Raw genomic sequence first — 9249 nt, forward strand, 5'->3', positions numbered from 1 at the left:
CTGGGTCTTGAGCTCCAGGTCACTTGCCCTGCAAACACCATGGCTACCTTCTCTGGCTGGAGTTGGCAGTGCCCTCAGTGCCCTCAGTGCCCAGGGCAGGAGGTGGCTGAGCCTGTGCCTGCCCAGTCTCCCTCTTCTTGTTCTAATTCTCCACCTCCCACCACGCCCCCATTTTCTGAATGTTGGACTGGGGAGAAGTGCCAGTCACAGAGTCTAAGACCCTGACAGAAGGCCGTGGCCTTCTAGATAATTCCATTTTCAAGCTACATAACTGATCTAGAAGGTGTATGTGACTGGGGGAGACACTGGACAGTCTCCCTGTGGTGGCTGAAGTGGATTTGAAGGGAGCCTCCAGCTCAGTGCGTCCTCCCATGTGAAGAAGAGAAGAATCAGGTGTGAAGAGGAGATCACTGGTGGCCCTGAGCATCCCCTGTACCTCCAGGGGCCACCAAGCCCACGTTTCCTTGGCTTCACCCAGTGTGGGTCTCTGTCCTCTGGCAATGCATGCTATCCTGCCTGAGGCTGTCTCTGAGCCTGAGGCTATGCTATCCCTATAGGAGCAGCAGGCCTGACAGAGAATCCAGTCCTCTCAGAACAAACAGTCTGGGGCTAGGGAGAGATGAGGGTAGTTCTGGGTTCCGGCCCCTGCTGTGTCTCTCTGGGTTGTAATTTCCTATCTTTAACATTAAGGTGCTAGGCTTAATATGTTCAATATTCCCGCAGATCCAGACAAGTGCCATTGAAAACTTATGCACAACCTACTCACCGCTTCAAATTCTAGAATACTTCTACCCACCGCCCTGTAAAACACCCCACACCCATTAACAGCGACACCCCAATACCACTCACCATCTCAGACTTTAAAAATCATTATTTCCTGCAAAATGAAAAAGGTTGTGGATTTTTTCTCTTCCAGACATTTCAAGTTTGTGTTAGAATTTCTCCATGTGGTGGCATGTGTGGACACTGCATTCCTTCCTGTGATGGACATCAGTCCACGGCATGGGCACGCTGGCTGCACTGTTTGTCCACTCAACAGCTGGGTGGACACCTGGACTGCTTCCCCTTTGGGCCATTATAGATAATGCTGCTGCGGACAGTTGTGTGCAAACATTTGTATGAGGCGTATGTTTTCAATTCTTTGATGTATGTAACTAGGAGTGGAATTGCTAGATTATATGGTAATGCTGTATGACTTTGGGAGAGTGCCAGTCTGCCAAGGTACTGTGCCTTTCCTCCTTTCTACCAGCAGTGTCTGAGGGATCCAGGTTCTGCACGGCCTTGACAGAGCCTGCCATTTCCTGTTGTAGTTTTCATTACAGTCATCTTAGTGTAAAAAGAAATCTCGTTTTTAAAATTTTATTCTGAGGCAGAGTCACCTGTAGCCCATACGAGCCCTGAACTCAATATAGAGCCAAGGATGACGTTGGACTTATGATCCTCTTACCTGTGCCTCCCAAGTGCTGAGATTACAGGCATGATTATACGCAGTACTGGGGACCAAATCAGGGTTCCGTGCACACCACGCAAGCGCTCTACCAATGGAGCCACATTCCCAGTTCTGCACTGCACACCCTTGTCAGTCAGGAATGCAAATGAGCCTCAGTCTGTGTGATAATTGGCCCTTTATCTTCTTTGGAGAAATGTGGATTCAAATAGTTTTCCATCAAAACAAACAAACTTGGGAGATCAGTCAGGTACTACTACAATGCATGCATGTCCACAATTCTACTACTCAGCAAGTGGTGGCAGGGTTAGAGGTTCGAGGCTACCCCCAGCTACCTTTAACAAGAGTTAGAGGTTAGTCTGGGTGACATGAGACTCCATCTCAAGGGAGTTTTTAAAAGGAGAATTGAGGAAGTTACACTCTCCAGTTGGAGTCAAGGGTACAGGAAGTGGCTGGAAGCCTGTAAGTACACGCGGTGTGATGTGGGGTCACTGGGGAGCGTGTGGGCCATACTGTGATGTCAACAGCATGTCTCTACTGTATTCTAGTTGGTGAAAAAAACCCAACAACTCTGGACCCCCAATCACAGCCTAGAGGACACCTTACAAATCCCTGTGGGTGTCCCACGGCAGTGGCTATTGTGACAACTAGGCATGTCTTCCAGCAGGGGCACTGAATGCTATTGGCTTCCTAGCATGGTGGGGGCGTGGTGTGTGGTGTGTGTGTGTGTGTGTGTATACATGCGCACGCACGCGAGTGCACGCGCATGCATATGTGTTATCTGTTGCTTTGTGTGTAGCTGAGGCATGCAGAAACTCATGGGGAGAAAGTACCCAAGGAAAGTGGGGGGGGGGACTTCCCGTTTGTTGAGCACCTACTATTTGGCAGGACCCTAGACTCAGCTTACTTGTTCCAGAGGAGCAGGAATTGGAAGGCTCGTCCAGTTTCCTAGGACAGGAAACAAAGGTAGGCAGACCAGTGCAGGGGGAACTGGGGTTTGAACCCTGATCCATCTGTCTTGGGCTGTGCACCCTTCTCATAACGTTGACTTACTGGGGAGCAGGCGGGAGGAGCAAGAGGGAAGGGGACATAGAGAGTTCCAGCAGAAGGTGAGAGAAAAATGTAAAAAGCAAGGGTGGAAAGAACTTAGGGCCCTGGCCCGGCTGAGGCCTGCATCAGGTCCTGGGGCAGCAGGCCAGGGCAGGGACAGCGGAAATCAGCTCACTGAACCCGGAGCCAAGAACCGGGGCTTGGCTTGTGCATGGTGGAAAAGCTCTCACCTCAAGACACTGCAGAGGGGGAAACTGGCACCCGGCTGGGGCGGGAGGTGGGGGTGGAGGGTGGGGGTGGGGACCGGAGGGTGGGGGGTGGGGACCAGGGTCTGCCTGCAGAGAGGCCTGGTAGCTAAGGCCTGCCAAGCAGAGCCATCTTTCAGCTCAGGAATGGCTTTGGCTACTCCCTCTAGCAACCCTTGACTCCTCAGCGCAGAGCAGCGGGCCTGGCGCAGGGTCAGAGGGAGCCGCGTCAGGGGCGGCATGAGAACCAGAGACGAGCATGCGAGCATGCGCATAAGAGGCTGTGCACGGCCCCAAAGGCTGAAGACAGGAATTCGGGGATCTCACGCTGGTCTCCTAGGAACACAGCCTGAGATAGTGAAGCCCTGTCTCAAAAAAAAAAAAAAAAAAAAAAAAAAAAAAAAGGAAAAAAATATCTTGTTAAAAAATGTACAATTCACTTTTGTATATTCAGCAGTGTATAGTCATTCCCGAAGTTGAGGGTCAGGGAAGGGCAGGGCCTTTCCCTGTGGTACATGACTGACGGGCCAGTCAGCAGCGGAGTCAGGGCCGAGGGCAGGCCTGCCGATCGATACCCCATCTACCACACTCAGGTTTGACTCTTGAACGTCTCTGACAGGCGCTCTCGGCCACACTGTGAAGTGTCTAATGGAGGCTGTCGAGTGCAGTCAACCGGCTGGATGAGGAGGTGACCTCTGACTGTCACCTGCCGGAGTGTCCCCTGACTGTCCAGAGCTGCTGCAACCCAGTGTGGAGCTGAGAACTCAGGGCTCCGAGCGCCATGTCCAGTTCACTTCTTCCCGTTCTCACGATCACCGATGTCCTTCCTAAGTTTGGGGTGCCCTTCCTCCACATGTCTGCAGTGCCACTTCTTCAGGGATGAGATTCCCTCACACCCAGCCCCACTTTTGGTGAGGCTGCCAGGTGGCCCTGTGTGACCCACTGGTACTCTCCCTTCCTCCAGACAGTTTTTCTTGATATCACAGAACACAGTCTGTGTGATGTATTGGAGTATACTGGGCCCTGCAAAGGTGCATGTGGTAGGCCTGACTCTCAGTGTAATGGTATGATAGGGGAGGGCTATTGGAAAGGGGCACACCACCATCATGAATGGATTTATGTTTTTCTTAATAAATTGGATTAGTTCTCACAAGAAGGAGTGAGGTCTCTCTCAGCTCAGAAAAAAAAAAATCCTCAGGCTGGATTATTACCTCAGAATGGGTTGTCATAAAGTAAGTCTGCCCCTCTCACACGCCCTCTTCTGTACATGCCTGCCCACATCCTTGCACTGAGCCCTCATCAGAAGCCAACTAGATGTGGCTGTCATTTCTCAGGCATTTCATAAACCTCTTTTTCTTTATCACATGCCTTGCCTCTGGACTTCTGTAATAGTAACATTAAACAGTCGCCTTTCCTATTGGCTCATTCTCTGTCTTCTCCACGGCATTGTGGTTCCAAGGCATTACTGGACAAGGCTGGGGGAGAGAAGGCGCGTGGTAAGCGGTGCTGACTGAAGGAGTAGATGGCCAGTGCTGTGCTGTGTCTGAGCAGTGCTCAAGTGGAGAACTATTACGCTTGGTTTATGGACATGAGCTGAGGTCGAGAGAGCCCATCTGGGCCCTAAGGCCAAGCATTTGCCCTGACTATGGTCCTACTGGACGAAACTGGAATAGTCAGGGTGGCTTTAAGAAAGAAGGGAACAAACTTCTGGATTTTGCTGTTGTCTTTAGGACCCCAGAAACCAGAGGCAGTCTTGGATTCAGTCTGTGTATTTTCTGTGTAAATTCCTGCAGTCATTTAGCTTATATTACATGTCTCAGTCAAAATAGAAAGAGAAAGGAGGAAGAAGAAAGAGGAAGAGGAAGAGGAGGAGAAGAAGAAGAAGAGACATTGCTCATTTTTAAATGGACTTAGCTCTGTGAGTGCCACATGGAAACTGCTGTCCCTGATGGCATGAGCCCCGAGGCCCTCTGGGAAACATTATAACACTTCAGGTGGAGGGCTGAGCCAGGGTCCGCACATCTCCTCAGAGCTGTGAGCATGTGGCAGTGAGTCGACCCATTGGTAAGCCTGGGCCCAGTCCCCAGGTGCAAGGCAGGCAGGAGCTTGCTCCAGATACCTCACACTGTCACAGGCAGGCCCTGGATGATGTCTACCTTCTGGGAGCTCTAGGCAGGCCTGATAGATACAGGACAGGCACTCTAATCTGAGCCTCTTCGTGGGGGAACCCAGAGTGCTGTGATAGCTTATCCCCAGGAGGAGAGTCCAGTCCTAGTAGGCTGAGCCTGAGCGCCTGGGACTGGCAGGAAGAAGCTACCTGATTAGGCCCAATCCTTTACGATTGACAAGACAGACTCAGAGAGGGACAGGGACAGGCCCAGGGTCACACAGCCAATCCACAAAGTAGGCAAGGGACTTAGAAGCCACTTCAGGCTCTGGATCACTGACCAGGAGGAATGTTTACAATATCTCCTACTTAAACTATTCTGTTCGGGCGGAAGCTTTGCTGTTCCAAAAGACGCCAGACCTTTCCAGAATCCGGCCGAAGGCAGTCTTCCAGGATCTGCTGTCAAGGATTCCTCAGGGAACAGCTGTTGGCAAAGGTAGTGAGATATTGATTATGTCTGGGGTTGGAGGAGGGAGTTTCAGATCAGTGCAGAGGTGAGGGAAGTAAGAAAGGACAGAGGGGAGTGGAAATTTCTCTGAAAAACTAACCCAAGGTATCTTTTCATATTTTCATAGCTGTCTGTATTTTCTACAAACCTCTGGTTGGTTTTTCATATTTGAAAATGATCAAGTGTTTAATTGTGGCAGTATGTTTAGAGTGGTCCAGTTGTGACTGGGCCTTTAGAGATATAGTCTTTGAAGTTCAATGAATCACAGGCTCCCAGCTCAGAGGCACTCTGCAGCCTGTGCTTGAGGTGTGCTCTGAGCAGTAGGGCATCCAGAGCAGAACCAAGGCTGGGGAAAGCCCACTTTGGCCACATGCACGCCCTCAGTCTCAAAGACCAGATGTACTACTCTCTGGAGACGTGTCCACCCCAGTGCCCACAGCAGGCATCTCTGAGGAGAGCTGGTGCCACCAAGCTGTGTGAGTCTCAGGCTCACCAGGCCACAGCTTCTCAGAGACGTGGGTCCCAAGAGGGAACAGGAAGCTGCCTGAGGTCCGGGTAATGATAGGACCAGCCTGCCTGCCCGGTGAGGTGTCTTGAGAAAGATCTATGTCAGGACTCCCTGTGACAGCCACACTCCAGGTTTGTCAGTCATCAGGACCTGGCACACAGGGAAGGTGAATTGATTTTAATGTATGTATACTGTCTAGATGTACATCCATTACACGCATAGGGCATGATAAGAAAGTTATCATTGAATGTTGGCTGTGATCTTTGGGAGAGAAAGGTAAGGGTGGTGAGTCCTGAGGAGATGCCCTTGGCTTCTGGTCATGCAGCCAGCTGGAAGCCCTGCTTCTGGAAGGTTCAGTTCACATCTGCCCTGCCTCTGGCCAGTATAACCATTCGTGCTACTTCTAGGCACTGAGAACCCTCAGTTGATAGTTCTGAGCTATGGGGTCATATTTTTGGCCTTCTGCTCCTGACTCTCCTATGATCTCCAGGACTGAATGGAGTCATGGTTCCTGCCCACTGACTTGCCCCTGGTTGGATTACTGATTGTTTACCTCCCTATAGCACTAAACTAGACCCCAGAGGCCCCAGATTCTAGAATGCCAAGGCCTTCTGCGTGTATACCCTTCCAGTCAGCCCCTTCCAGGGGCGTACACACAGGGGCACTGAAGCCTGGAGAGGAAAAAACAGCCCCTGCCCCCAGGCTGCATAACTGGTGAGCCACTCTGGGCTGGAGCTGCGCCAGGCTTGGGGCTGGGCCAGGCCTGAGGCTCTCCTCCCTGCCACCTCTGCTCTCCTTCGGTCCCCAGAGGCCACTCCGGAGATGCTGCCTCCCCCTACCTTCGTGGCCACGCCTCACCTGGTCTTCGTTTGCATCCTTTGCAAGTTCTGTCTGTGGGTAATTCTCCCCAAGCCAAAGCACTGGGGGAGTTAGAGGAGCAGGGGGTCAGCCCCCAGGGAACCCGCAGTTAACGAGCTTCAGATGTTCTCGGCCTGGCAGCAACTGGTCCCCAAACACAGCACTGATTGCGGAAGCCTAGTTTGGCCTGGCCTGGCCAGTGTGCTGTGGTGTGTGAGATGTGGTGAGGTGTAGTAGGGCTGGTGCTCCCCAACACAGGTAACTACATTTCTGCCTGGATACAGCAGGCGCCTGTGTTTAACCTCCCTGGAGCCCTGTGCCCAGGAAGTGGAGAGATGGGCAGGGCTGGAGGCCCAGTGCTCTTGATTCACTTAGGAACTTGGTTCTTCCTTTGAACCTTTCTGGACACTGGTATTCCCCAAAGCTACTGGAAGGCAGGGAGAAGAAAGGGGGGTAGTCGGCTTAACCATGGTCTCTGTCACACTGCTGGGTGGGAGAAGTGTCACCATCCCCAACCCCACAGAAGCCCTGTGGATTTACAGCTATCACCCTTCACTTCAAGAAACAGAGGTTCGGAGAGGCCAAACTGGGGTCCCAGCTCCACGTAAGAGACCACTCTGTGTCCCATATAAAGTGAGGTGTTTCAAAAGCCTGGGATGGCGCTTTGCGCTTGTGGCCTGGTGCAGGGTGAGGCTGGCATTGCCCAGGGTTCCAGACACTGATTGGTGTTGTGGGTGACTCATGCCAAAGTCTTGACAAAGCAGCAGATCTCAGAGAACCGAGGTCATCTTCTCTCTCAGGTGAGGTAATCCCACCTGTACGACCACATTCTCAGCCATGTCCTCTAGGAGCCAGACCCAGTGCTGGGGATTTTGTCTTACTTAGCCAGGAAGAGCTTGACTCTAGACTCTGCCCCCTTTTAGCCGTGCAAAGCGGCCTGGGTTCCTCTGCCTCTGCACACCTCCGTTAGGCTTCCTCACGAGGTCATTGTGAAGTTCTCTGAGTTAATATTTGTATAGGCCTAAAAGGATGTCTGGCCCAGGTCACACCCAGCTCATGTGTTAACTTAACCTTATAGAAACTGAGGCAACACAGCCCAGGATTCCAGCTGAACCCTGGGGTAGGTTGTTGAAGTCTGGAGAGCTGGGTCCCACTCCCACAATTTCTGGTTTATTAGTCAGCATTCGACCTGAGAATGTGCAATCCCAGCGCATTTGGGGTTAATCCTGGTATCTGAGGACCTCAGGGGACCTGGCTGTGGCTAACAGTTTGATGTGTGAGTAGGAGGATGGGAGGTTACAGTGAGTATAAAGGATGTCTAATGAGTCCACAGCACCTTATCCTGAATTCGTTCCCAACTCCTTGTGGGACAGAACTCGGGTCACTTTTTCACTGAACTGTGTGTTTCTTTTCCCACAAAACAGGGGCCACTAGTAATCCTTCCTCCTCCAGGGAACTGTCTGGAAGACTCAGGACCTTGTGCATAGACACCTGCAACGACAGACAACTCCACACAATGACAGTGATGGTGGCTTGGGTGGAAGGTGCCAGATTGAGCCGCTTCTAGCATCAAGGACTGCCGTCCGTACCCAGGGCTCATTCACATTTTATCCTTGATTCCCTGAACCCAAGCTGGGATGGTCACTGCCACACTGTCCCCAGATCCCTGTGGCAAGAGAGCAGGGTGCTTACTCTAGCCACGGACTGTATAAAGGAGCCTGTGTCCTGGTCGCTCACCTCCCACCGTGTGTCCAGTGGTTTTCTATTTCAGTTGCTGTAAAAATATCGCCTTTGATCTCAGCCGTGGCTCTTAAAAAAAGAAGGAAGAAGAGCCCTTTGGGCTGAGTCTCCTTCCCCCTGCCCTCCGCCCCTCCTCCCAGCACCCCTGCTCCTACACTTCCCGTCAATCCTCTCCCCAGCTTTTTTTCTTTGGAGCTAAAGCCTCAGCCCCTTAGGAATCTGCTAGCCCTGCCTCGAGTCCATCTCCCCCGCATGCCGGGCTGGGGTTGGGTACTGAGGAACAGTATGAATGAGGGGCCTGTGAGGAAAGCTGCCGTCTCTCCTCCTCCCCCTCTCCCTGCCCCTTCACTTCTGCTCCTGGGCCAGGAATCCCCGAGATCTCCTGCTTGATCCGGTTCACGCACTTCTCCAGCCGCTGTCAAGTGCATGGTATCAATCACAGCTCTGCATCTGTGAAGTCTCCAGGCCTCCCCAGAGTGGAGTAGGAAGGCTTCAAGAGCCTGGATGTTTACTTCACTCCGAGAGCCTGTCAGCGGTCCATATTTGCCAGGAGGGCTGTCCTTCAGGCGAAGGACTCCCCTCTCCACCTTCTGGCTCCAGAGGGGGCACACTACACTATCATTCTTGTCTCCTGGAGCAACACTGTCTCTTCTCCACTGGGGGAGCATTCAGAGGCCACTCAGCTCTGCTACCCCTTGGTCTTCCCTCCCAAAGCCCCCCCTCCATCCCCCAGCCCCGCCTCCCACTCCCGCTTGGCCGTCTGAGACATTGCATGCAGAGCCTTTC

Source organism: Apodemus sylvaticus, chromosome 1 (assembly GCF_947179515.1).
Source record: "Apodemus sylvaticus chromosome 1, mApoSyl1.1, whole genome shotgun sequence".
Taxonomy (NCBI): Eukaryota; Metazoa; Chordata; class Mammalia; order Rodentia; family Muridae; genus Apodemus; species Apodemus sylvaticus.